The sequence below is a fragment of the Phalacrocorax carbo genome, chromosome 1 (genome assembly GCF_963921805.1).
Source record: "Phalacrocorax carbo chromosome 1, bPhaCar2.1, whole genome shotgun sequence".
NCBI lineage: Eukaryota > Metazoa > Chordata > Aves > Suliformes > Phalacrocoracidae > Phalacrocorax > Phalacrocorax carbo.
Genome location: NC_087513.1, coordinates 32,108,198 through 32,135,298, shown reverse-complemented (window position 1 = coordinate 32,135,298; position 27,101 = coordinate 32,108,198). Strand labels below are relative to the sequence as shown.

Here is a 27,101-nt window from a genome sequence, read left to right as displayed (position 1 = left end):
TAAGTTACATAGAATAGGTTTAATTCTCCTGTTCAGAGCTACAAACTGCATTTCTTCATGCTACTTCATTCCAATAAATCTAATACTAAGGTACACAAATCTCAACTACGTAAGTGACTGAGAAGAATCAGAACAGAAAAGGGAAATCAGCCATTACCTGTGCATATAGCTAAATGGTCCTCTTCCCTTTTTGGTGCCTTTTTTTCCCTCCTTTTTGTTAGTGAGAGGTAAGAATTTGTACCATGCTCCCCTTCGTGTTGTAATCTTGACAAAACTCTGCTGTTAAGCTCTGCTGTTGCTGGACTATGTGCAGAAGCACGTACAAGAGGAGCCGTTTCCAGCAGCCCGTCGCTTTGTCCTCAGCCCTCCCAAGCTTCTGTGTGATCAGCACAGGCTTTGTGGCCATACAATAGGGGTTAAACATTTCCCTGTATTTATTTAAAAGCAGAGCTAAATCTGCTTAGCTGCATGAACCTTTTAGTAAAATGATGCTCACTCTATTAGGGTATTTTTCCATTTGTTTGTTTAAGAGCAATTGGCTTCTATCAACAAAAAGGAAAATAAAAAATTATAGTTCCTTCTCATTATACACAGTGCATAAACAATGCAGCCAGGAAAATCAAAGATTTTTATCCAGACCTTGCTGTATCCACAACTTCCCCCAAAGCAACTACCTGTGACTTGCCTCTTAAAGTTCTACTTTCATTTTTCCTTTTATGTTCATTCTACTCGATTTGCCAGTGGGGCAATCCGCTGGTCTCCAACAACAGTGCCTTGAGAAGCAGATGACTGCAAAAGCTACTATTTGCGCTGAGGGGTGAAATTCCAGTACAAGAAATAAAATTTAAATGTACTGAGAAATAAAGGAGAACATTTTAGGGGAGTTGAATATGCTTGCCCACAGTATTAAAGCCACCGATTTCACACACCACATGAATCTCTGGACCACCTTTGCTTTCCAAGGAACTACCTTGAAGCAACACTGGTACGGACCAGTGGCTTTTTTCCCAGCTCGTAAAGAAAGAAACCCTATTTACAACTTTTCATTTCTGTTTTGCAACAAATCTAGATTGTCTTAATTTAAGTTTCTTTTTAAAATCCAGTTAAAACATTTCTAACTTTAGGGGGTTTCCATATTTTTATAGGTAGCAGTAAGAATTTTGTCAGCATTTATTAGCACCAGCATTAGTTCAGAACAATAAGCTGATCTGCTCCTTTGAAACCTATCCTCTTCTCAAGGCTTATTAGAACAATGCTTTCCTTCACAAAAGCACAATCTCTACTTAAGAATCTACTTCAAAGCAGATTGCCAGTGAGGTTCAGTAATGCCTGTATCCACCTAACCTCTTAAACTTGCCAAAATAGAAACAGGAGTATCTTAACTGAGCTCCCACTTCACATATGCACCACACTTCTGGAGCTGCAACTGACTTAACTAAGCAAGCTAAAAATCTTAGAAAAATATAAGTTACAGGCGATCTATTTTTGATGGGAACATTTATCATCAGATTAGGCAAATTGTTGATTAGGCAAAATCTCTGCCATTCAAAGTTATTGCTCTTTAATTGCACATTAACAACTATATATTCTAATGACAACAGCTGACATGAAACTGTAAATAAGGAGCTACTTACTGTGCCACAAACGTGGCACAATATTAATCTAGTATTGGTATTTAGTAACATTTAATTCTTGTAAAAGCTCAATCCTCAAGATTGCTATTTTCATGGTTTTGATCATTCATTCTGAAATGAAGTCCCAGATGAAAAAGGCAATTTTGCCGAAACAGTAGCTTAACTATTTGCTCCCCTCTGCCTTTGACAACATCTTATATCAAGAAATTGGCTAAAATATAATCTATTGAACAGATTTTTTATGTTTAACTGGGTTTAAGCAGAAATCATCCTCTGAATTTCAGAGCTGAAGGATGGAGGGGCAGGGCTCATTTTGTCATCTGATTGACCAAGCCTAATCAGAATTATTTCTGCACACTGCTTCACTACAGCTGTAGATCCATTAAACAGTAAATGCTCCAGAGGCCCGTTCCCCTTCAGCTTCCCATTGTGACTCCTACTTTTCAGCCGGTAGCTACTCAGTGGGCTACTTGAAACATTCAAAAAATGGAGGTGCTATATTTAATGGGCAGCTCAAAACCCATAGCAAAATCTGTCACTTGACTGTCAGGACGGCAGCTATCATAATAAAACAGACTCTTTGTGACGGAGACTTAAAAAGAAGCCTTTGAACTGGTTCTCTTGCCTCCCAATACATTTTTTTTAAGAGAAGGTTTTCAGTCATAGGAGCTACTTTTTCCTTCAACAGAAATAATCATGTCTGCCTCTGATAATGTTTACTGAGATATGCACAGTTTTTTGTAATCATAATATTACCAGTGGCATCTTGTTTTACATCTTATTACCATTTTAGCCTCAGGAAGCCATTAAACTAATACAACCATTAGGAATGTCTTACTGCACTATTTACATATTAACAAAACTACTTTTTAGCCTATTGAACTGTTTAAGCTGAAAATAACTGATGTGCACATATAGCACACAATTCCTTATTTTGAGATCTGCTCATTAGAAGAGATGAAAAACAGATTCTGAAAAGTATCTAGCAGTTGCCTGATGATACTGATTATTCATCCATCTCTTCATGCATTTTTGCCTTTCTTTTCCAAATGTCCTCAACTCTTTCCAGACATACTATAATACTCAAGAAGAGCCACAAATCGTTTATGCTTTCTAAGGTCACAGTCATATTCCCATCAAAATTTAGCTAGTGTAGTGTACCTCATTGTAGAGTTTAACCCCAGACCCTGGCCTCTGATCATGGTAGGTTGGACTACGCAAACAGGTATAGGCTCCATAACTCTCAAAAGACAGCGTTGTTTGCAACCACCCAGGGATGAGGCACAGGAAGACCCAACATAAAAGATGCTTGTGCAGTTAGGCCAGCACAGTGAAGACGACAGAAGGCTCACAATCATACCACTGTAACAAAATGGGTTGGTTGTTTCACCTGTTATTTTGGACACTGAATTTTTTAAAAGCTGCTGTATGTCTAAACTACAACTGAAGTCACGTAAGTATTATTCTTTTTAGAGTAAAGACTTAAATATTGAGAGGTATGCTTGGGTATATCATTACCTCCGTTAAGTCTTCTGGCACGTCCACCTGACCAGAACAGTATTTCATTTTGATGATCACACAAGGGCCAAGAGTAGGCGTCTGGGGGCAGGTTTATTATTACCTACTACTACTGTTTGTTTGAAAAGCAAGAGGGGAACATACTTCCATTTCCTATATGGGACTTCAGGGAATGTATAGCCTTCATTTAGCTTTGTTCCTTGCATGTGATTTGATAGAGCCATCATTATTTTTCACATTTTTGCATATTCAAATTGAATTTTTTCCTTTTAATTTTCCAGCTTTGGTTTCCTTTACTTCACCAGTAAAATTTTCCATGACCATAATTTTGTGTACAAAAGTAAAATCCATATAGATTCCAGTTTCTTTATGAAAAATGCCTTTAGGATTAAAAAGTCTGAAAAGACTTTAAAGTGCAGATGATATTCAAAAACATAGCTTCACAGGCATATAAGGATATACAAGATGACCATTCACTGTCACCCATGGATCCTCTTCTGAAAGTCATTCCAAATATTTGGGTTGGAAGGTGAATTTTAAAGACTCTCGTAAATTAAGTGCTATTATGAAGTGAAAATTGTGAGGATTGAGATCCTCTGAGGATTTAGAAAAATGTATTTATTTACTTTAAAACATCCTCATAACCACTTCTACTAGTTTTAGCTGTTACCACTGAAATTTCATAGACTCACTTGAATTAAACCTACTGCTGTCACTTTCTCAGTAAGAATTAATTCCTTTTGGTTTTTTTCCTATAAACATACCTAAGGATGTTCCATACCAGAACATAGCCAGTTACTCCTTACTAGTCACCAACAGTTTATGACAGGCAAAGCAGGTTAAGTAATTTTAAACTAGACTTGAATAACCTATTATTTTTGTTCCAGAAATCATTATAGCATCCATGCCATGATTATCAATCAGACTTCTCTGTCTGCTTTCTGCATTTTCTTGATGTTCATTGTACCAGCCAAAGCTGGCTATCCCCCAGCTACAGAAAAATCACTTCTCAAACACTTTGGGATGCAGACTCATACGGGTTTAATTTCTCTGAATCTCTTAGAGGGAGAGACTTTGTTCCCACACATAAGGCATATAAGCTGTTTATCACACAGAGAAGTTGTCAAGGAGAGTGAGGTTTCCCAGAAGTGACTCTAGCACGGCAGACTGAAAAGAGTCCTCTTCAAATAACTCAAGGTTCATTCACTTTATTATTTTACCAGCTATAGCACATACAGCTTAGTATTGCTATAGATTCAAGTACGTGAGCTTTCTTTTCTGCTTTCGTGTTACTTTTTGATTAGGATGTTACATAATAAAATCCACAGAATTAACTTTAATTATACTAAGATTTTCTCTGGTCCTGTTCTCTGTCCTTTCTCATAAAGGAACAAATGCTTTGCCCTTCTTCTTTGTGCACAATGAGTGTCCTTGACTGCTGGATGCCTAAAGAGGTTTAAATACATGGGTCACAGAGACTCAGTGTACGTGTAGACAAATGCATGCTTCCTAACCTCAGGATGAGGAGATTTATCAGCAGCTACAAAACCAATGGAAGCTTGAGGAACAAAACAGATTCACTGATGCTGCACTGCCTGTAGATAACTAGGGAAGAAGTTACTGAAACTAAAACCCTCCTAAACACATCTAGTAAATAGCATAAATGAATTTCCATCAATTACACACACACAAAACAAAACAAAAAACCCAGAATCAAGCCTGAGGGAAAAAGGGAAGGGGATCAAAAGAAGATGATGACAGCCACAAAGGGGTTAGGATCTTGATTCTGGTAAAACACCAAAACCAACCAAACAGGAAAATAAAACCAAAACCACCAACCGTGCAAACAAGCAAACAAAAAAGCCAAACCCACAGAATCAAGATTCTGGAATATGCAGTTTTCAATACATGCTCAAGGGGGAGGGGAGAATACAGTGACTCTTCTTTAGATGCAGGAATCTTTCTGGGATGCCTCAGATGCCCAAGAATTTTTTCTTAGTAAGGCACATGTTTGAACTTCTGTCTGTGATATACGCTCTATACCTGAGGCTGCACTACCCAAAGAGGATCTGCCTGCAATAGGGCCTCATTCCACTCCTGCTGTTCCTCTGTCCAACCTCATCTGCCATCACACCTAGAAGCACGCAAATTCATCAGTCTCTTAAACTTTACTTGAAGGCTGTCTAGCTATCTACCATTCTTTTTCTGTAACAGTTTGAAAGAATTTAGCAGATCTTTGCTTGAATTGTGCCACTATCTTTACTGACAACTTGAAACTAAGTTTAGCCACCTGAAACTCCTAAAGGGCTGTTTTCAGTAGGTACACACAGAGCACACCCAGCACACAAAAGGATTCCCCAAAGCACCGGCACAGGTGTGATCTTCTTCAAAACAGCCGCCAGAGAAAAGTGCTGTATGGCAGCGCCTTCTCCTTTACACAGAGCAGGACTGGTTGAGGCTCACCCAGTGTTCAGCACTTCGCCCCTAGTGGCACTTGCTTCTGCAGACAGAGAAAACAATAATTTCCCCCTGCAGATCACATCTGAGGAGCATATTCAAGTTAAAAAAATACTCTTTTTTCTGCCCCTTTGTCCTTGCTGTCCAAAGATCCTAAACATGATGAATAGGGATTTTCCTCAGAGATAAAAGATGTGGGCTTGAATCTACTTTGAAAAAGAAAGCATTTTATCTCAAGTCTGTCTTCCAGCAAGTATTGCAATGTCATGGCTGTTTGTCAGAAAAGGCACAAATCTGTATTAATCCTCCCAACAAGTTTCAAACTTAAGAGCTTCACTTAAAAAAACAGCACCTAGCAGTAAAGCAGAGTCTGACTAGAAAAGCAGATGGAGACACCTCCTGATTCTGTCCCAGTCTTCCTATGGCTCAGCTCCTCACAGCCGCCGGCTGCTGGCCCCACAGCAGGGCCCCCCAGGCAACAGCTACATCAGCAACCGGTGCAGTACAAAGTGGGAAAGGGGGGTGTTATAAACTGAGCGGCTACATGTGGTACCTGTGCACACACACGCACACCCAGACCTGGCACAGTTGCTGTGATGTAGAAACTCCTCATTTTTGCTGTTTCGATTTATTTGTTCATTTTTAAAGGGAAAAGTTGCACGTTGCACATAAATGCATTTCTGGGCATCATCTTCCCCGAACTTTCACTTGAAACCTGGTTTCTATTTTGAGGCTAAACCATGAACGCCTATGCTCACCACACACAAAACTGCCTTCAGGTCTAAGTTCTTAAAGCATTGCAAGTTTTCCACTATGGCAGAGCCCTTTCATAATGTATGATTAAGACTTTAAGGCCTGAATTTTAAAAAGTCTTTTTGTCAGTCATCTCATAGGTAAATTAATTTTCATGACTACTGATCTGCTCAGCTGTTGACCTGCAGATGAAAAAAAAATTCAGACACTTTAAACCACTCATTCCTGCAGCCTAGTCAGAAATGTATTTAAAATCAAATGCATTTGAATAATTTGGTATTACTTATGGAAAGAGGACATTTGATATTTTCCTTTGTAATTATACTCCCGATTTCAAAGCATTGTCTCTCAATGTGCCATTCATATCTGCACAAAGACTACATTATTAATATTTTGAAAGTTGCCACATGTAGTGTAGCAACTAACTTGTCTGAACTTTTACTTGCTCTATTCATACAACACTTCATTTTTAGGATAGCCACTGAGAGTTAAGCAGTAGCCACACGAGCATAATGGCTTCTTCACCTCTGCAACAACAGAAAATAGAACCACCTGTATTTTCTTTAAAGACAGTAAAAGTCTATGGCCATAGAGGTAAACTGAACAATAAAATCACACACTCAAAAGATAGTTTCAGCAAGAAAATACAGTATGCAAATACTAGCAGTGGAGGAAATAAAGCAGTAGGCTGTATAAGGTATACAAAAAGACCAAAAAGGAGGGTATGATTCATGTAGAGATAAAGTAATTATTAAAATATTTTAATACAGAATTTTTATTAAATTAACATCAGATTCATTATAGCCAAATTCCCACACATCCAAACTCACAGCTGGCTCAGTTTGATTTGCATGCACTGCATGATTTTGTGTTCTGTAGAGATTAAATATTCACACACATACAAAAATGGGCTTTATCATTGTTTAGAAACCCCAGAGAAGTTGTTCCCTTTATAGTTTTTTGCTTACTTCACACATTTGTCAAGTGAATTCCTATGGGCTTAAGAAAAACCAAAACCAAGCAAACAAAAACAAAAAAACCACACCACCAAAACTTCACCTTTGCAGAGGCCTGTTTCACTGGTACCAAAGAGCCTGATGAGTAGCAGATGCCCTACTCCTCTTTCCTAGCAGCTTGAAGAGAAAGGTGTTTGGAATCATTTCTGCACCTAGGGAGGTTGGAGTTGCCAACCGTCCAGTGCAGTTATTTACTATTTGCCTTGTGTACAGCAAATCTGGTTTGGATCAGCCTCAGCTAGAACTGCTGCACAGACAAAGCTGGAGCAGCTGGAAAAATGGCACGGCCGTAACTGTGTGACACCAACAGGTACAGCTTGTTGGATTCACTCCTGAGGCCAGGTGGTCCCTCTGCAACAACACAGTCTCCTCCTTTCATTAGAAGCATATGGCACAAGTCCAAAGGTATGATTGTGGGAGACTCAAATTATTTTACTATTCAATTGGAGTAGGAGGAATATAAGCTACATGTGATTTCTATATTTAAATATAATCCATTTCAAGCACTTGAAAATGGAATTGTAAAACAGTAACCTGTTTTACAAACTCGGTGTTGATCTCCATCCCTAGGATAGGTTTTTCTTGTACAAGAGCCTGCAGCACTGGATTCCAAATGGCTATTGCCCAGGAAAATAATGTGTTTCCAGCAGGTGGCTGATGTAGCAGAAGTGTGCTGAGTTCCCCTCCAAAGGTGCAGATAACAAATGCAGCCTCAAGGCTCAAACTTCAATGAGTTTACAACATACATGGTAATCAAATGTGATCTTAGAAAGTGAGGGGTTTGCTTTTGAGGGAATTCCAAGGATATGACTAAAATTGATGATGTTTTATTCAATATACTAGTATCAGTCACTGTTTTGACACACAAAGAAAATCATGGTATAGAAGGGATCTGGGAATACCCTGTTAAAGCTTTAACATCCACTCATCACATAGCCCCCTAATTTACTTGTCCATCTGTACTGAACACCTCTCCACATGAATAAACACCCCCACCCCCCGTTTCAATGAGTTACACTTGCCCTTCTTCTCAACAACCTTCATATATTTCTCTAACTCCATTATTTACCGGAGATGTCAGTTTTGGAAATTTAATCAAAGCTATTTATTTTAGTTATACTGTTATGGTCTGTGGATATCAATGTACACAATTCATCTTTCCTGAAAGCATACCCTGATGTTACCCCATTATCAGACCAGGTTCAGGAGCTGTGATGGGTGAAATGCCCAGTTATGACAATCCCAAGTCTTACTGGAATTCTGCAAAAGGTATTTGGAAACTACCTTAGCAAATATAGCCTATGACAAATAATGAATTCACCTCAAAAAAACTGAAAACATTTTCTACCTTAAACAAGACGTTACTCAGGTAGGCCACCTTTTGTCTTGGTAAAGAAGATTTTAATAATTCTTTTCTACATATACAGAAATAAAGATCTGTTTTCACTTTGCTAAGCTTTAGGGGTTTTGGTTGAAAATATACTTAAATCTAAAACTAACCAGTTGAAATATTAATTATTTTAGCTACTATGTAATTTTTCCTTAAAGAACAGTAAAGTTTATTACAAAGAACATAAAAACAATAAATACCTAAAGGATGATTTTGTAAAAGCAAAGACTGGGGACGTGAAGACATACTATAGTAATCCAGTAAATAAAATCAAAAGTATATTTCATTCCAATGTTGCTGTGGAACTGTTTTCCAAGTGCAAATCAGATTGATTTTTTTTTTTTTCTACCGTTGCCACGGTGTTGTGGTCTGCCTAGGGTAATTCATCAGCACAGACAATGTTGGTATGCGTGCGCAGTTCTCCCTTATCAGAAAACCAATAATACTTGGGCAAGGACCACAAGTAGCAAACAATTTTAAAAACATACTTTTACTCTCAAAAATGCTACAAACAGCAAGAGATGAAGCATATGCTATTGACAAAGCCAAATTCAATATGGGAACTGGCATTCAAACAGTTGAAAGGAAAAAAAAAAAATAGCATAAGAAAAAAACCAGCCACTGCAGGTTCCTTGAAATGATTTATAGGCATATATCAGTTAACAATGAGTGCTACCAACTCACTTTGAAGTACCGAGATAGCTTTTAAAACACACAGCAAGTTAAAGCTGTGGCATTATTAATGTTTAATGTTATTTTGACTTTAAACACTGACAACATGTCTATTTCATCAAAATAAAAAAAAAACTTCAAAGAACATCTGAACTTTTTTGAGATAGACATTCAAGTTTAAAGCACACAGTGCAAAACTTTCAGTTTCCAGTTTCTGCGGACATTTGAAGAATTGTGCCTTCATGACAGTTACAACACTACCAACTCAATGAAGTTATCTGCGTTACCTGCATAAAGTTGTGATTTTTACTTGCATGTTTTGTAAAAGCAATCTTGAGAAAATAATGACACCTTTGGATAATTTAAAAATGTCGTTCTGGTTTCATGTTTAAACTGAAACCTCACACTAAGGGCAGTTCTGTTGAAATAGCTCACGCTGTTCTGCCAGCCTTACCAAGGCCTGACCTCCTCAATGTAACCAGATAAATGATGCTGAACTTGGATTAATTTAGGTGACATCAAACAGCAGAGTAACAGCATCTGTCAGTTGAAGAAAGACTATGTTCTCTCATCCCTCCTGTGTTAATATGCAAGTTGATAAAATTCAGATGTGCACATAAGGTGAAGTCCAAGTATCTTCATTTATTTGGAAAATGAAAATCTAAAAAATCTTTAACACAGATTTAAATATAAGACCATTTTAGAGAGTATTCTACAAGCTTCAAACCACGCCCACAGTAGAGTCAAACAGCAGCTCTTATTTTACACATCCTACTGAGAGCTGAAATGACTTAGGGCTACGGAGCAGCAGCAGCAGATATACTCCAGGATGACAATTATACAAGCTTCAAAAGAAAAAAACTCAGGCAGTGACAAGATCATGGTAAGAGATACTAATCCTTCACTCTGTTATGCATGGTCCTGCCAGACTTATCTGGTTCTGCTTTCTGTCTCCCTCTCACTCTGCAGCTACCAGGACCCTGCACCCCATCCCCAGCCCAATTCTTCTGACCCCAGTTCCCAATCCACTGTTCAAACCAGGCAACTATTTTCAAATACCAGCAGTGGACAGAATCTCCATGTATAAGCCATGCCCCTTTTTTAACAAAAACTGCAAGGTACCTCTGTTAGATATGTTGAGCAGAAAGCAATCCTGACAGTCTAAATCAGCCTCCCATTCAAATAAACTCTGTTGCATTGCCCGAAATCACTGCGTAGTATATCCTTCCCGTTTCTACATATCAGAGGTAAGCAACCAATGCATCTGGATGTATGGAGCCACCTCAGGCACCTGGGTATTGAAACACTGGAAAAAGAGCTAGACTGACTAACTGATAACAACACAGTCTGCAGTATTGTCTGTGTAAAATGACAGCAAGATATTTCCATTTTGCATCGTCATATATTGATAACACCTGTCAAAGTTACAAGCATCAAACTGATTTTTGCCACCTGTTGAGAAGGTAAGCAGTCCACAGAAACCACCTGACTTCTCTAATAAGCAGCAAAACATAAGGTAATGAAGAATATAAAACCATATTTCTTCCCTCACAATGCCTAGGGATTGCTTTTGCCCCAAGAGGAGGGGGCGAGGAACACTAACAAAACCAAACTTCCACTAGAGATTATTTTGATCATGGCTACAAGGCTGGAAAACCCAACATGTTTTTGTTAACTGGCAGGTGATTAAAGCTGCCACGCTCTGTGCTCTACTGAAGGGGAGTGGGAATGGGTGTTTTGTGTGCTGCAAACCCCCACTGACTGGCAGGAAAAGAGCTGGCAGAGGATCCACCAGTGCCACAATGACGATGCTGTCACTAAGCCTGGAAGCTGGGGGTTCAGCGATGCTGCAAACACTAACTCTGGAAAATGAGAGTGAGAAAAAGACCCATAAGGCTATCAGTAGGTATCTCAAAACAGAAAAGTCAAGTCACCCATGTTAGAAACTATACAGAATTCAGTCCTAGGGAACGGGGGGGGGGTTCTGCGATGTGTTTCTCCAGAAGGTTTTGATATTTAGCACTCCAGGAGTGCCTGTTGGTTCCTTCTACGTGCGCTTCCTCCACCATCACATTCTATATATATATTTCATAAATAGCATATGGCAGCATGAACTGTTATCTTTAAGCTGATCTCTATACTCATACCAATAATGAAACAAAAATTTCCAGCAGCGATTTCAACCCTGCCCCTTATATAAGCAGATGATTTATTACATCAAATTCAGCACGCCTTAACATGTAATGATTATAATGCACATGTATTATGAGACTAAAGCTCTAGCACATTTGCTAATTTATTCTAATGTTTCTATGGAGTGCTTGATTTTGGAGGTTTACTGATCTCTTTCAACAAAACCTTCATACCTGATTTTCAGAGATAGATATTCTATCAGATGGCATCATTATAAATAATGACATTACTTAAAAGCAGAGTTGCGAACTTTAGGTCTGTTAGAAGCGATGTAAACACTGACCTTACCTCTGCACAAGTGATCTAAAGAGAAGAAACATCAAAAACTGAACTTCACTTTGCAAAACAATACCTGTGGAAGAGACAACTTATGCTTTTGCAGGGAATTACATAGCAGTAGAAAGATGACCCCAAAATTTTGGAGTCAACCTTTGAAGCTGTGTAATGGATCCTGTTCAGAAGCACATTTCAGCCTAGATGAATTTTTTGTACACCTCTGTCCCATCTCTTCTTATACTGCTACTCCTTAACCTTGTCTCATGCTAATCAAGCTTCAGCTTTTCCAGTTCCTCCGGGTTTCTCCTAGTATCTCTTTTCTTCCCAGCTCTTACTTTTATCTACTCCACTCATCCCTTCTGTCCTCCAAATCCACATGCATAAACAAGCTTCCAGACCTTTGGACCAATCCTTTTTTCCTCATCCCTCAACTTCACCCGCCTAATCTCTTTGCCAAATGAGTCATGTTGAACATATGCGTATTGCTCACAAAAAAAAGGTATGTGCAGGAGTTTAAGCACTGAGCTGCTTGACCATCCATACTGTTTGGTGCCTTCAGCTAGCTTTCTAAAATATTGCCTCACTTGGGGGCTGTTGGCAATGTTCAGCATTCATAAGACAGCGTTACTTTGAGTTCATTCAGCAGTGCCCCAACATCACCCTAGGCAGCTCCTGACACACATACACTTTTATGCTCCCCAGGACACTCAACATATATAAACAAGTCCATACTATAAAAAAAAAAAAAGAACATCGTGCTGAGCTGCAGCAGAGTTCTTACATTATACCAGACACTTTGAACTGAACCTTCCAAAATTATCAGTTGATTTAAAGCACAGGATTACCATGTGGGAATGACTTGGAGGAGACCCAGCACCAAATGCCTCACGGTGTGGAAGCAGCCAGGCTGCAATTGGATGAAGCCCTTACCAGTGCTGAGTCAGCCACTTTATGCTGATTGCCAACCAGGCAAGGATCCCCTTCTTACCTAGCAATTCCCAGTCCCAGCTTCATCAGCTCCACAGCTCCTCACAGACTCTGGGCCTATCCATTCACCCTCTTGCTCCTCCACATTACCAGCTATTCATCCCTCTAAATTACTGACAAGCAACATTACTAACCAAAGAGAAAACTTCCTTTCCCCCAAAAACCACCAGTTTGTTCGCCAAGCCCCAGACTTGGCCAACCCCCAACAGCTTATTACTATAGTTACAAAGAAAAAGCCTTTTCAGACATCTGCAGGTATGCTCTGGGATGCACTCAGTGTAGATACAGTATTTATTACAGCTTATGTGTTGGTACTGAAAATGGACAAGCTCAAATTTATTGAAGGCTCTTTAACTCAGGTATAATAAACAAGTCTCCACAGATATGGCAAAAATACTACTCTTTGATAGAAAGGGAAAGGTTTCTAAATAAAAGGGTTTTTTTTTTTAATAACTTCTACTCTGTCACCATTTTCAGAAGTGACTGAATTTTCAAACAAATTTAGCTTGCAGCAAACACTACTGTCAAACAGCTTTAAAAACAGATAGTATTAACAATTCTTTCTTTAATAATAAAGGGTGAGACATGATCAGCTGTTACAAGTTATATTTATTTCATGCAATTTGGTATCACTGTGCCTGTAAATAACTCAAAACAGGAATGAACACACAAGAACTAATCTCCAGGTTTGAACAGAGCCCTAAGTTTAGCTCAGCATTGTGTAACAGTTTGTTCAGGTGTAATTTTTCTTCAAAGTGTTGAAGTATGAAAGCTGTTCTCAACTACTTTTAAAAACCAGTGGAGGGAAGGCTGCATACAGAACCGGTGTGGCACAAAGCTTGCTCAGATTGCTCAGCAGTGTCTGTTCTGCTCAGAGCAAGTAATACTTGACGGTCAGCTCAGTGTTCCCACATGCTTATCCATCCTACTTTGGATTCAGGACTGCAGCAAGCATAAGCATCAAGCAGCAGATTATCCTTTACTATATACAGACATGTCATCCACTAAGATGCCTGGGGAAGCAGCTGGGATCCTTAGAGCCTGAACTTAGAAGCCACTAACCGCACCCCCAGGTTGGGCAGCCTGGGCTGCAAGGCGCAGACCCTTGCGAGAAGCCCAAGGAGCAACCCTGAGCAGCTAAAGATGATCTCCTTTCCTGTCTGTAACATAACAGTGCCAGTAAGAAGAGATTTGAATTCAAAAGCAGCACACTGGAAGTAAAATTAGCTCAAAGCGCTGGATCGTGACTTGGCATCTAATCACTGCACCATCCTACATGATTCACCAAATCAAGAACTCCCAAGCGGCTGACCTTAACAAAAGCAAACCTCCACCATATACCTACAGTGTAATGTTTTTAAGGATACAGAACTCTGCAAAACACACTGTTCAGCACAACCATACAAGTCAGGCTGTTGTGCACATGCTGTTTGCACTCATTTTACATTAAAAGAAAAAAGATCAATAATTAGAAACAAAAGTATATGATTCTCTCAATTATGCAATAAGCATTCAAAAAAGGCACTTGAATATTTGACAGTTTAAGCATGGTGGGTGGAGACTTCTATTTTAAATAAGTGTTGCTAAATTCCTCCTCCCCAGCTCAATTTCTGGTTTTGATCACATTTCAAGAAAAATCTACATAAACTTTTTAACCCAGCTGGAGCAGTTTATGGTTAGAGAAACTAAACACAGTAGGAAATTTCCAATGTGGGGGGGGCTAAGAACCCACTCTAGATAAAGAAGCATCTCAATCCAAACAAGAACTATTTTTCCATTTTAAACCATTAATCCCCTAAAAGAGAACACTAAAGTGACCAGATGCTTTAAAACTGATGATTCAAGCTTTCCTGTAGAGCATACAGAAGGTTTTTCACATTAAGAAGCCAAAAAACTAAAATTAGAAAAAAAAAAGCTTTAAGTGTGAGAACAAGACACATTTGAATCAGCAGATTCAAATTCTCTCATTTAGGTGCATGAAGAGTTTTTAAAAAAATCACATGTCCAGTCCCCACACAGACCCTCCCATTTTCTTTGTTTTGCTTTCTAATCCTCCTGCCAGCTTGCCTTCACTGCAGAGATACATTCCTGCACCCGTTCATGGGCCACGCTGTCACCAACTCCTTGTGTAAAGGGTTGGATTCAAACAGAGTGACTGCAGGAAGGAAGTCTTCCAGGGATTTCCTATGGCCACTTTCCTCCATCAGTCGCCTGCAGGTGACCTACCAGGACAGACTATATAACAGAATTTGACTAAGTCATACAAAGTTAGTCGCTGCCTGTGCAAATACATTCCACGTAATACATTGCTACAACTAATTGTTTCATCAGTGTAACAAGCACACGGGATTAAAATACTCTTAATGTTATACTTTTAAAAGGCCTGTATATACCATTTTCACCAAGTATAGAGTTGGAGTTTCGGTCATTTTTTGTAGCTCTCAAATACCACTGACAGATGCTAAACTTGTAAATGCACAAACAATATATTAAAGAAGCATTTGATCATATTTGTTTCTATAATAATTGGCAATAATTGTCTTTTTCCTCACCATGAAGAGATTATGAAGACTTCGAGTGCACTAAAAAAAAAAATTAGTGAACTCTCTTTGGTGATGAAAGTCACGCTGTTGACAGCTCAAAAATAGTATGGAAGAGACCCCTCAAAATTAATGGAATTAGCAGGATAAAGCCATATAGGCCTCTAATCCAATCATTAGGGAGATACTCTGAGGAAGCCTCAAAGCATTAAATACTGAAATCAGTCAAGGTTTTGGAGGTTTTTACGGCCTATTTAAAAACTACTGTTAGGCAAATCCTTGCATTGAATTACCCACCCTCCTACCAGGTTTCACAAATTATCTGCTGACATGAAGATATTTACTTTAAGAATGTTTAGTAATTAGAAAAAAAATATTTATTTATTGACATTTAAACAATCAAACTGAAAAGCAATATGGAAATGTGGAGAACAGGTGACAGTAATCTGCTTTCCTTTAGAATCTGCACTTTCAGAAGTGTAAATATTGTAATTCACATATTGGCCATTTGAGAAATAGCTTCTCAGTCAACTATTAGTGGTTTGAACAGGAAGATGGCCTTTACATAAAATTCCCACCTACATCACTTCTTGAATTTTTCACTTTTCTATATTATAATTTTCTAGTGACGTCTGAAGAATACCAGTGCAAATTCATCCTAAGAAAAATGTGAAAAAGCATAATATTTTCTCCAGTAAAAATTCTACAAGTATTACATTTTAAAAAGAAACTGAGTATCCTTCCCCTTACACCTTGCCTGAATTCTTCTTTTCACTCTGCTCAAAAAATTATTTATGCTAGAAGGCAACACAGCTTCAAAGCTCCTTGAGAGGTCATCTGGGGAAATTTATTTAGGGTTTGTCAAACAACATCTGACAATTGACTAGATACTACTGATTGCTAGGAAGTATAACAAACTGAATTACAATCCTGTTGCAGACAGAAAGAATATAATTGAAGATACAGACAGCCAATGAGGAAAAAGAGGCCTTCCAAAGGAAGACAAGCGAGGAGGGCATAGAGAGATCAAGTAAAATTTAACAGCTATTAAATTGATAGAAAATTACATCAGGAAAGCATGGAATTTTTAATACAGCACATTCTCACAAATAATGATTAACCGGGAATCTATCTGAAATAGGGACTATGGTCATCATTCTTCTTCACACTGAAAATGCTGAAATCAGTACTCATTCCATGGGTGGTTTTCTTCCCTGCCTCAGGAAGGAGGGGAAATTACAGCCTTTCACATTACATCACTTAGCAGAATACAGCAAGAAAAACATATACTTAGGCTCCAACAATGATGCAAGTCTACTGAAATCCTGCCAGTTAAAAATATCAACCTTTATGTGCAGGTTTCACTAAGACAGATACCAAAGACGTTCCCAAGGCTGTATTTATGCCTTGCATCACCTGTCTGGCGATACACAAAAGTCTTTTCCAAAGTCTTTATTGTTCGGGCCAGGAAGTTAAATCAGGCAATGCACTTACCAAGAGACGGGAAAGCAGAGAAACTCAAAGACTGTCTCAAGATGGTTTAATATTTTAAATGAAATATACATCATAAATATTTCACGTGTTCTTACACCAGTGTTTGTACTTGCAGAAAACACTTTCTCTGCATTCTGAAATTAAACTTAAAGCCTCACCTGAAATCATTCCGTTTCAGTACTCTGAATCACCCCATATTCACCCTTGCTCTTTACAGCCCACTCACTGCCCTACCACACTGATGTGACATCCTTAGTATTACAAGGGATGCTCCAAGACAGATCACCCTTTGCTTTCTATAAATCACCTTGAACCTCATGGATTATTTTCACAAAGGTAGTTCAGATATACGTGCATATTTGGCTGTGTTGGACAGAGAAGAGGAATCTGAAGCAATGACAGTATATTTTCCGAATTCAATGCAGGATAACAATGACAACTTATTGTAATAGGCTAAAAAGGACAAAGTTATTTAGATTCCCCTAACAATTAGCATATGAAATGCAGCAGAGGAAAAAAGAAAAGGATGTATTTTTAGTCACTCATGATTATTTACTTCAGAAATTAGGATGCCTATCAAGCACACTAACCATGGCCCAACATGCTGAGGTTATATGGAAGCATAGCAATATATTTCTCTCAATTTAGGAGAGACTAAGCAGGAGGGAAACATGAAAGAAAGGCATAAGAATCCCTGCTGAGCCTGACACCCAGGTTCTGCTTTCCATATCTTTCCATACTTCAATAAGCATGAAATGAAAGTTTTAAATTTAAATTGCTCTAAGGCAAAAAAGCCCACCCTGAAACACCACACCTTTTTCTCTAATTTAGAAGTCTTCCACTGTTCAACTTTCATCTACAAATGCATATTCTGAAGTTTTCTACCACACGTTCCAACTTCTTTTCTCCACCTTTCCTTCTTGGAGCTTTTAGTATCTTAGACCTGGTAGCTTGAACAAAAAAAGAACCATTACATTGCAACTACTGCTCTTAAAGCTGAGTAGAATGGGTAAAGCTACACAAACTTCTCCTTTGGTTAACTGCTAAAAGCAAATGGGTTTTCTCTCCATCCCTATTTCATCTAGGCAAACATTTAACCAGGACTTCTGACTTGACTGAAATTTAAAACCCTAAATTCCAAAAAGCAGTCCAGAGAAAAAGTTTCTATCCTAGGTTTCAGGTAACTAGTTCCCTAGGAGGGGAAGAGTCTTCCTACTTTGCATACCTAGCTGAGTTGGCGTTGGACAATGGGATGGCAAGTAGTCATTTGGGATCCAAACACGGCGGAGACTGCGATTATCTTATGCATATTAACACCACCACATTCCTGGTTCGACACCCACTCCTCCCTGACAGAGCATAACCCACCCTGTGTCCATACCCCAGGCACTGGCCTAAGCTGCAGGAAGCTGTTACTCTCTGTGGGTACTTTCAATTCCTCTTGCTGTGGCTGGGTCACTGCAGGCTCTAGCAAGCAAAAATTCAGTAGTACAGCAGGCGACAGATACTCCTCTGTAGGGCATTCAGCAGGTCCAGAGGTGTAATTTATTCCTGCCTAGGACATTGGGCTGGGCTAAGATATTTCTCCTGGAGGACAGACCACACAGTTTAGCCCCTGAATCATTTCTATCAAACTAAACAGGAAAGATGCAGAAACAGTCCCAGGAAAGACACAGAAATGGTCCAGGTTTCACAACCTGGAAACCTCACTACTCCCATCTTCTCCTCCCTTGCTAGATAAACTTCTCTCTCTCATAAGCAAAGACATATTTTTGACACTTTTTTCTGTTTTCTCATATTTCTTATCACCCACCCCCATTCATTACAAGCTATCTGTACTCCCTTTTGTTCTTAATATTAAAGCTGAGGCAGTGTTCAGCCTCAGATTGCCTCAAATTATGTTTTTATCTCTGGCGGTGTGTCTCTATAGCCAGCATGGAACAGCATAGCTATACTTGAAGCAGCTCAGGTGCTAAAAACCTCCATCTCTAGGCCAGCATGGGATCAGGTATTGACTCCCACAGTGACAAGAGAGATAAGCTGGCCTCTTCTGAGACCAGCGATGCTGCTCCTGAGGCAGGGTGGTACAGGTGTGTCCAGCATCATTACGGCCAAGTAAAGCAGGTCTGTATGAAAATTTCTGTACAACCAGCCTTTCAGATAACATGAGGAACAGCACGCCTACTCAGGTTTTCTGTGATGGACTTGGGATAGTAAATCTTGCCAGGCCTGGGAAGACTGTGAGCAGTGAGACTATGTCTCTGAACCTCATGCTGGGATCTCAGGCTGCTTACTGGAAAGAGTTTAGATGCACCCAGCACCCTGAACTTCAAGACAGCTTGTTAGCTTGCACATTTAATGCATGAATGTGTACAGCTGGCTTGGATCTAATACTGAACTTATGCCAAACTCCTCCTGACACCTGCTGAGGATTGCAGAGCAGAAACATCCCACATGGAGCCAGGAGAAACCAGCTTGGTTCCAGGCAGTGCTGAGCTCTGGTCTTACAAACAAACAAAAACAGCCCCAGTGTGAAAGGTTTTCAGGCAGTAGCAAACTCTGGTCATTATGGGGTGTTAAGGTTTTACCATACAAGAACAGATAGATAATTTATTTTTACATTGTGAATGACAACAGAGCAGGTTATCCCAGTAAAATACTAGGAGCAGTAAAAATATTTCCCAGTAGTTAGCACCTTCCTAGACAAAAATTTTTTTTCCCTAAATTAATGATTAATTAAGCAAAAAGCTTAAAAATAGCCATTCAGTTTTATTTTGAAACACGGTATTAAAAGAGCAGAATTGAGTCTCCCTAAAATTAAGCCTCATTTAACAAGCCACAAAAGCATATGGCAATATGTTCATAACTCCTTGAACTACTTTCTTACTCCCAAACCATCATCACCATTGTGGGACAGTAGATTTCCATATGAAATGTCAAGGCAGAACAATATTAATAAGAGTATATACTGATAATAAATATTTTCAGTACCTAACTGAAATAAATTTTCTGGTGAAGTAAATAGTAAGTAAATTCCCACTCAGTGCAAATAACAGCATGAAATCTAACACACACACATCCACGGATCTAGAAGCAAGTTTTCAGAGTTTCAGAATCCAGCGGATCACAGGCAGGTATAGATCTTAGACAGTATAACTGTCAGTTATCTTTATTCCAGCCAAACTGCCTTTTTTAATGTAGATTAGTAATACCCTCAAAACCAAATAAAACTCAAATTACTAACTGAACATTAAATTCATCTTAATCAAGAGCGTAACAACAGACTTCTATAAACTTACTGTTGTTCTTGGCATTTCAGTCAAGACTGTAGACTCTCTGGAAGCAGGAATTTCATACAAACATTAAGATTGCTAATGGATTAAGTATGAATGGAAGTGTCTTTATATGCAAGCACCTGGAAACATACACAAAAATCTTGTTGCTGGTGAGTATGTGCATAAGGAGAGAATAAGTGACTGAAATACAAGGGAATTAGTGAGAATGATTAAACTCAGGTTAAAATAAATATCACCTTTCCCTTCTGCGAGCTCCACCAGGCTTTGCTGGATTCCCATGTAAACGTTTCTGTGCATTCAGGGCTCCATTTTCAGTACCAAGAATAAAGTCTCTGACTCCCTTCAGGGACATGAATTTAGTTCTTAATACAGTCAAAAGAACAAATACAAAAGTACAAATAATAACACACCGGTCCAAAAAGAAATTACAAATAAACCTAGGAGGAATTAGCAAGCAGGCAGAGAAGAGACAAAGCCACTACCCAAGCTTGAAAAGTTTTCAGTATTGTCAAAGCAGTTTAAAAAAAAAACCCTAAACAATAAGTAAAAGAAAAGGCAGATATCCATGTAAGAGATTGGAGGGAAACCCCCCAAAAAATAAAGACTAAAACAAATCAGTTAATTTTCACACTGCGAAAGGTCAGAGAGACCATGCCAGACCTCCCAGAGATAAGGATGCTTGGACATCACCCGAAACAAGGAGGACAAGGTAGATGGAGATGAGACACAGGGCTGGGGATACTGCTCAGGGTCACAGGGGCAAGGACCCACTGTGGGTAACTGCAGGCCAGCTCTAAGACTGACCCCCCGGGTGATGCAAGAGTAAACGAAATTCAGTGCAGGAAGACCACAGTAACGTACACTGGGACATGCCCCACAGACAGATTCAGTAACAAATTCCAGGGGACTGTTACCAAAAAGATGATTTTGGCAGCGTAACAGTTAGCTCTGCCACAAAGTCAGTTCAACCCCCAAGCAATCAAAAAAAAAAAAAAAGCACCATAAATTAGGAACTGGTAGGAATCTAGAAAGGGGGATGGGGGAAATACTCCATTACTCCACAGTATATTCCAGAGTATGCCTGTATCCCAAGTGACGCACACTATTCCCACCTGCCCAGCTCAGAACAAGGTAACTGAACTGTTCAGAAGTGATCATCAGGAATGATTATGACCACTAAATTATTTCCCAAAACAGCCATTTGCACTTAATTTTCTAGTGACCATTTCGATGGCCTGAGTAGTAGGGACTGTAAGAAGTAAAATAAGAGGTGGCATAAAATGGTTGAGTAAGAATTGACTTTGTAAATTTTTTTTTTAGTACAGGATATAGTGAACATTAAATGGAATTTATGCAATAGGCTTAGACACAAATCTGTAACAAAGTCTACAAACAAGTGACTCACCACATAAAGTCTAAGTAGGCCAGGACAAAGGATGCTGTAAACAACATAAGTTTGCACAGGTTCAAAGCAATAAGACAAATTAAGTGAAGAAAGGTATTAAAGGATATTTAAAAAAAAAAAAAAAAAAAAACACACCACCACACACACACAAAAAAAACCCAAACCAACAAACAACCAATGCAAACCAACTCCAATTCAGAAAGCTACCAAGACGAAAAACTGCTGGAGTGTATTACATATTCTTGCCAGCTCTCAATTATGTTCTCTCAGACATCCACCTTCCGACCCCGGACACTGCGGTAATAGGACCTTTGGTCTGACCCAGCATGCTGGCTCTTACCCTATCAACAGAAGCAGGCCTAAATTCTGGGGGTAGATATCTGCACTAGTGCAGAAAACCTTTGGCAGAGAGGTTTACCTCCATGTTCTTCACACCTACATTGAAATTAATTAGTACTAAGCAGGCACTACCATAAAAGTGTTTGGTCTAAAAAGCTCACTTTAACTAAAAATTAATAGTCCAGTAAGCAGAAGTCAGTGAAGACAGGTAGGTATCTGACCAGGAAAGGAACAGAGAAGAGCTTGTTTGCTTGGTAGACTCATGGAGTTAAGCATTAGATCTACACAAGAATGGTGGTTCGTGTTCTCCGTCTGGAGTCCAGGTGGCTCGCTGCCCATCCCACAGGAGCTCTGCTGCCTTCCGCCACAGGCCAAGCCACATCTGAGCAGGTCAAGCAGAGGGAACGGGGCCCTGTGCAGTTGCAGAACAAGCGAGAGTTTGTGAGGAGTTTTTATTCTAGCTTGCTTCTTTCGCAGTAGGCACGACAACTGCTCACAGATGGCGAATTACGGCTCTGTCTGGTAAAATACATCTTTTCTGACCTGAATTTGTGATGTAACACAAGATGTAGGTGAGAGCCCATAGAGCATAGGAAAGTGATAAAGGGGAAGGGCCACAAGCCTGTTTTCTGGGAACCAAAAGAAAAATGTCATTTCCTCATGCCCAAACTTGTGCATCTCCAGGCAGGACAGCCTCAGTTCCTTGACAGAGTTCCACACCCATCCATCTCACACATTTATAATTTTTTGGAGCTAACTGGTATAAAAAGTTAACCCCCTGATGAACACATAAGCCCATTTCAGTCAATCAACACAAAAATTTACTATTACTGCAAGAGTATGAGATTGACCTTAAAGATAAACTGTAGATTCAACGTTATTTCTAACTGCACCCAGATGTCTCAGTTCAGAAGATGAGCATTACACACAGTCTGACTTAAAAAAAAAAAAAGTAAAAATTCTGGCTTTAGCAGACATAAATCAACTACAAATATTAAGTTTTTTCTACCTTCAAAAACATAAGATTTAAAAAGCCCTATTTTTTTTTTAAGAAATCAAGATTTAGTTGGAACAGACAATTGCTCCCAAATACAAAAGAAAAAATTATAATGATCAAATAACACCTAGGGGTAACGTGAATTTAATAGTTCATCTTCTAATCAAGTTTGTCTTATAAGTTTTGTTTATTTCATTTTAATGCTGTTTTAATGAGATTTGCAATACAGCCCAGTAAGACTGAAATAGGTTACTGTGCTGAGATGAACTGCCTCAGGGAAAGTGGGGAAAAAAGACCCAGGACAGACTCCTCTTCAGCAGTGCATCACGCTGCCTTCATCTGTCAGCTCTATTCTCTACCAGCATGTCTGTGATCACAGAGATGGTGCTACAACAGCCTGTTACACCTTTAATGAATCCAGCCCAGGAGAAGAATATGGGAGGACTTCCTTTGTTTTCATTGCATATTTCTTTGATAAGAAAAAGACTGAGAGAAAACCTCTCACACATGAGGCTATTGCCCTAGAGACAGTGTGAAATCTTTACATTTCCTTGCAAAGTATATAAACATAAGCCTGAGAGCAACAGTGCAGCACTAGATAATTTAAAAACAAATGAATACACAAATGTATATCAGACAGATAATTTTTTATCCACAGTAACTCATATTTTCCTCCCAGCTTCATACAAACCTCCTGTTGATATTAACTAGAATAAAAATCAGAAAGCACAGCAATAATAAGCATGTTTTCTATATTTATAAGGGCATGATTGCCTAATTTAAAAGCTGCCCCGCCATTAAATAATGCAATTAAAAGATACTACCAGTGCTAGCTTCATAAAAAATGGAAAAAGGAGCTGAACAAATGGGTCTGGTACAGATAGAAGAGATGAGGTATCAGGAACCAACAGATAAACAATTAGCACCCTTAATTTGCAGGAAAATACATATGGATACAGCCTTCTCCTCTCTCTTCATCCACAAAGGCAATTTTAGTCTCAACTAGCAAGGACTGATGCTTTTCTACAACTTGTGCATGAACAATGTGATCCCAACCTCTGTCAGACAACAGGCTCTTGGGAGGACCGTGCCCACACCTGGAATTTTAAGCACAGGTTGAAGTCTTTGACTTAACAGGGACAATTAACATTTTAGGAGAAGCTGAGGGTGCCCAGCGTTGCCTCGGCCTGGAATCAGGTTCTCCAGGTTAGTTTTGCCCACTGGTTTAAGTTCTTCTCCATCACCTGTCCCCAACCCAGCTGGGGAACCAAGCTCATGCACACCCAACTCCACAAAGTAATTGGGGGTGTGGGGTGGGTGGGGTGTCAATGAGAAATCTGGCTGGATCCCTGAGGCCATCTTTGCCTCTGCAGTTCACCACAGTGGCTCAGATCTCAAACGTGTCTAGAGCACTAACGCTATCAGTAAAAATATTGGCTGCCCTGGTTAATAAGAAAATTGCACTAACAGAGGGGTGAGAACAAGCAGGGCATCTGTTGGTAAGAGTAGATTAATTGAGATACAGTATTATATAAAGCCTTAGAGCAAACAAGTGAGGAAAAAAAGGAAAGCTGTATCTAAAAACAAACAAAAAAAAAACTTTTCAGACAAAATATGCTACCTAAAGCAATATCCAATCTCTTTGCCTTATCCATTTACCCATTATCTCCAACACCATTTCTCAGAAATATGAATTCTCTCTGCAAACCAGCCCAACCCCAGTACCCACATTTCCCCAGCCTTTTCCCAGAGGGTGCTGACAAGATCATTTTTATTCAAGCTTTGGGCAATGTTTGAGCATCTTTTCATGTCGTTCAGATGTCTAACTGCACTAAAACAACTGCTTCCTATTCTACTGCCCACCTCTTCTTAAATATAAGCTACCCTTGACCTTTCTAATCTTAACTCCAGATATAGCAAAACTAAAACTCTCCTCCACCTACTACACTTTGATTACACTTTGTTTCTCCTTATACATTCAGATATACGTTAGTCTGTAATAAAAAAAAAAAACCAAAAGAATTGAAACTGCCATTTGAGCCTGTCTTTCCATAAAGAAAGCATTTATACATTCAAGAGTCCACTCAGACAATAAGGAATATAACACAGCTGTTACACACAACATGCTGGTCCCAAAGGTGATGTTCAATCCAATGATCATTTATGTGAAAGCCTATGTTATCAGATAAATATATTGAAAGCTTAAAGGTATTTTCTTGTTCTCATTTTAAATTTTGTCCTTAAGACAACCCAATTCGCTCCCTGTGGGTTTCCTCTCATGTTTTCCATAGTTTTCTAGTCTGCAGACTATCTTCTCTTAATACAGCTAAAGACATTTTAGTTCTCTGCTTCTTCCACACAACTTTCTGAAAGAAATGTTTTGTTATCTTGCCATTACCGGTCACTTAGCATCCCTTGAGAGCTCAGGTTTCATTTTCTGATCACTTCCAACTGTCTGCTGTTTCTTACATCCCTGCCCAGTGAATCACTTAGTCAATGTAAGTCTAAGAAAAGGAGGGGACAAATAAATAACAAAGATGCCTATTTGCAATTTACTGGAAACTTGAATCATAAGGGGAAAAAAATATAAACCCAAAAGATGACACTATAGCAAAGAATTACTACCAGTCCAACTCGGCACATAACCAACACACTGCAAAACCAGAAGAGCCTGTACATGCAGCTAAAGAGAAGCCTGAATCAGTCAGCAATCTTCACATGACTACACAGAAAGGCAAAGTTGTCAGGCTGCCCTGATGTTACAGTTATTTTCATATAAGAAAAGGTTGGAAATTTATTTAAAAGTCAAGCATGGTAACTGAGAGCACCGAATCAAAACATCCTTTCCTGGAAGGGGGCTCTGCCCCATACCCTGAGCCGCCGCTTTCCCCACCTCCACAGACCAGTTGTGGGACCCGGTAGCTGTTCACACATCCAAAAGGATGCACCATCACTCCACAGACACCTTACCATTTTGCATATTTGACACATTTTATTTTTTCTACTTTTATGATGCAAAGGCAAGTAACAGTTGCTAAAAGAATGAGCACAGAATGATCTCATCTTCAATTATTGGCATATATTAAATCGAACCACCAAAGTGGAACAAGCATCTGTGTAAAAGAACTCTACAAAAATGTGACTATCATTAAACGATTACGTCTCTGGGGGACAGAAATCACATGCTTTTGAATCGTACATTTATGCCATAAGTAATTAAAACAATAATTTTAAGTCAGTCTGGGTATGCATTTCCATGTAATAACAAGGTTGTTTTAAAACATGAATCAAGCACTAAAGATGCTTTGCTATCAAAGATGGACAAACCAGCTATCAGACTTTCAATTGCTTTATTATCAATAATTTTAAAATTCTAACTTATATTGTTAGACCTTGAAAAGAAGACATTGATTTGTACACAGCTATGAACTTCCTCCCAAGTATTTCCAACAAGAAAACACATAGAACAGATGGCACCTGTGTCATTCCTTACACACTATTCTCCCTGTTCCCCCTTCCAAGTTTCAGTACCTTAGACTTGTTGGTGTTTAACTGCTGTAGCCTGCATTTTAGGACACCAAAGCAAGCTAAAACGACAGCAACCAGGAGACAGAGAAAGTATCCAACAGCAGTTATTGCTACCTAACACTGGTTGATAAATGCAGACTAGGCATTAAGTAATGGAGAGGAAAAAGTACGGGGTTGGACCCTTCATTACTGATTCTGTTTTTTATGAAAGGTGTAGCTTTAAGACTCTAACTAGTAATCATGTCATACAGGGAAAGGAGGCTGGGCTGTCCCGAGTCCTGCAGGGATCCATGCTCAAACTTACGCTGTTCAATGTATTCAGAAATGACCTGGAAAAGGAGCAAACTCTGAGCCTCCTAGTGTTCCCAAGTTGTTCTGACCATAAAGACAAGGTCTGACCGCAAGTAGCTGCAGAAGGGCCTTGCAGTATGAAGTCAGCAGACAATAAAATAGCATAAGAAAGTCAAACAAAAAATTAGCTATGCAATAAATTCTGAATTCATTGTTAAAAAAAAATATCTGGAATGAAATACTGGGTTTATGATTAGTGTTTCTAAGAAAGGTCAGTGCAACCCTCATCACTGTGTGAAAAACACACCAAACCAA

At 39.1% G+C, this 27,101-nt stretch overlaps 1 protein-coding gene across 24 annotated transcripts in view; it reads right to left on the bottom strand.

Moving 5' to 3' along the window:
* NRCAM (neuronal cell adhesion molecule) overlaps window positions 1-27,101 on the bottom strand; it is a 166,733-nt gene that overhangs the window by 115,790 nt on the left and 23,842 nt on the right. For 23 of the 24 annotated variants that reach the window (XM_064447787.1, XM_009511443.2, XM_064447837.1 and 20 more), the window contains exon 1: window positions 158-364. The exons of the other annotated variant lie outside the window; for it this stretch is intronic. The gene's annotated coding sequence lies outside the window, so the exon portion shown is untranslated. Of the gene's footprint in view, window positions 1-157; window positions 365-27,101 lie in introns of those variants that run through there. 24 annotated transcript variants of the gene reach the window in all.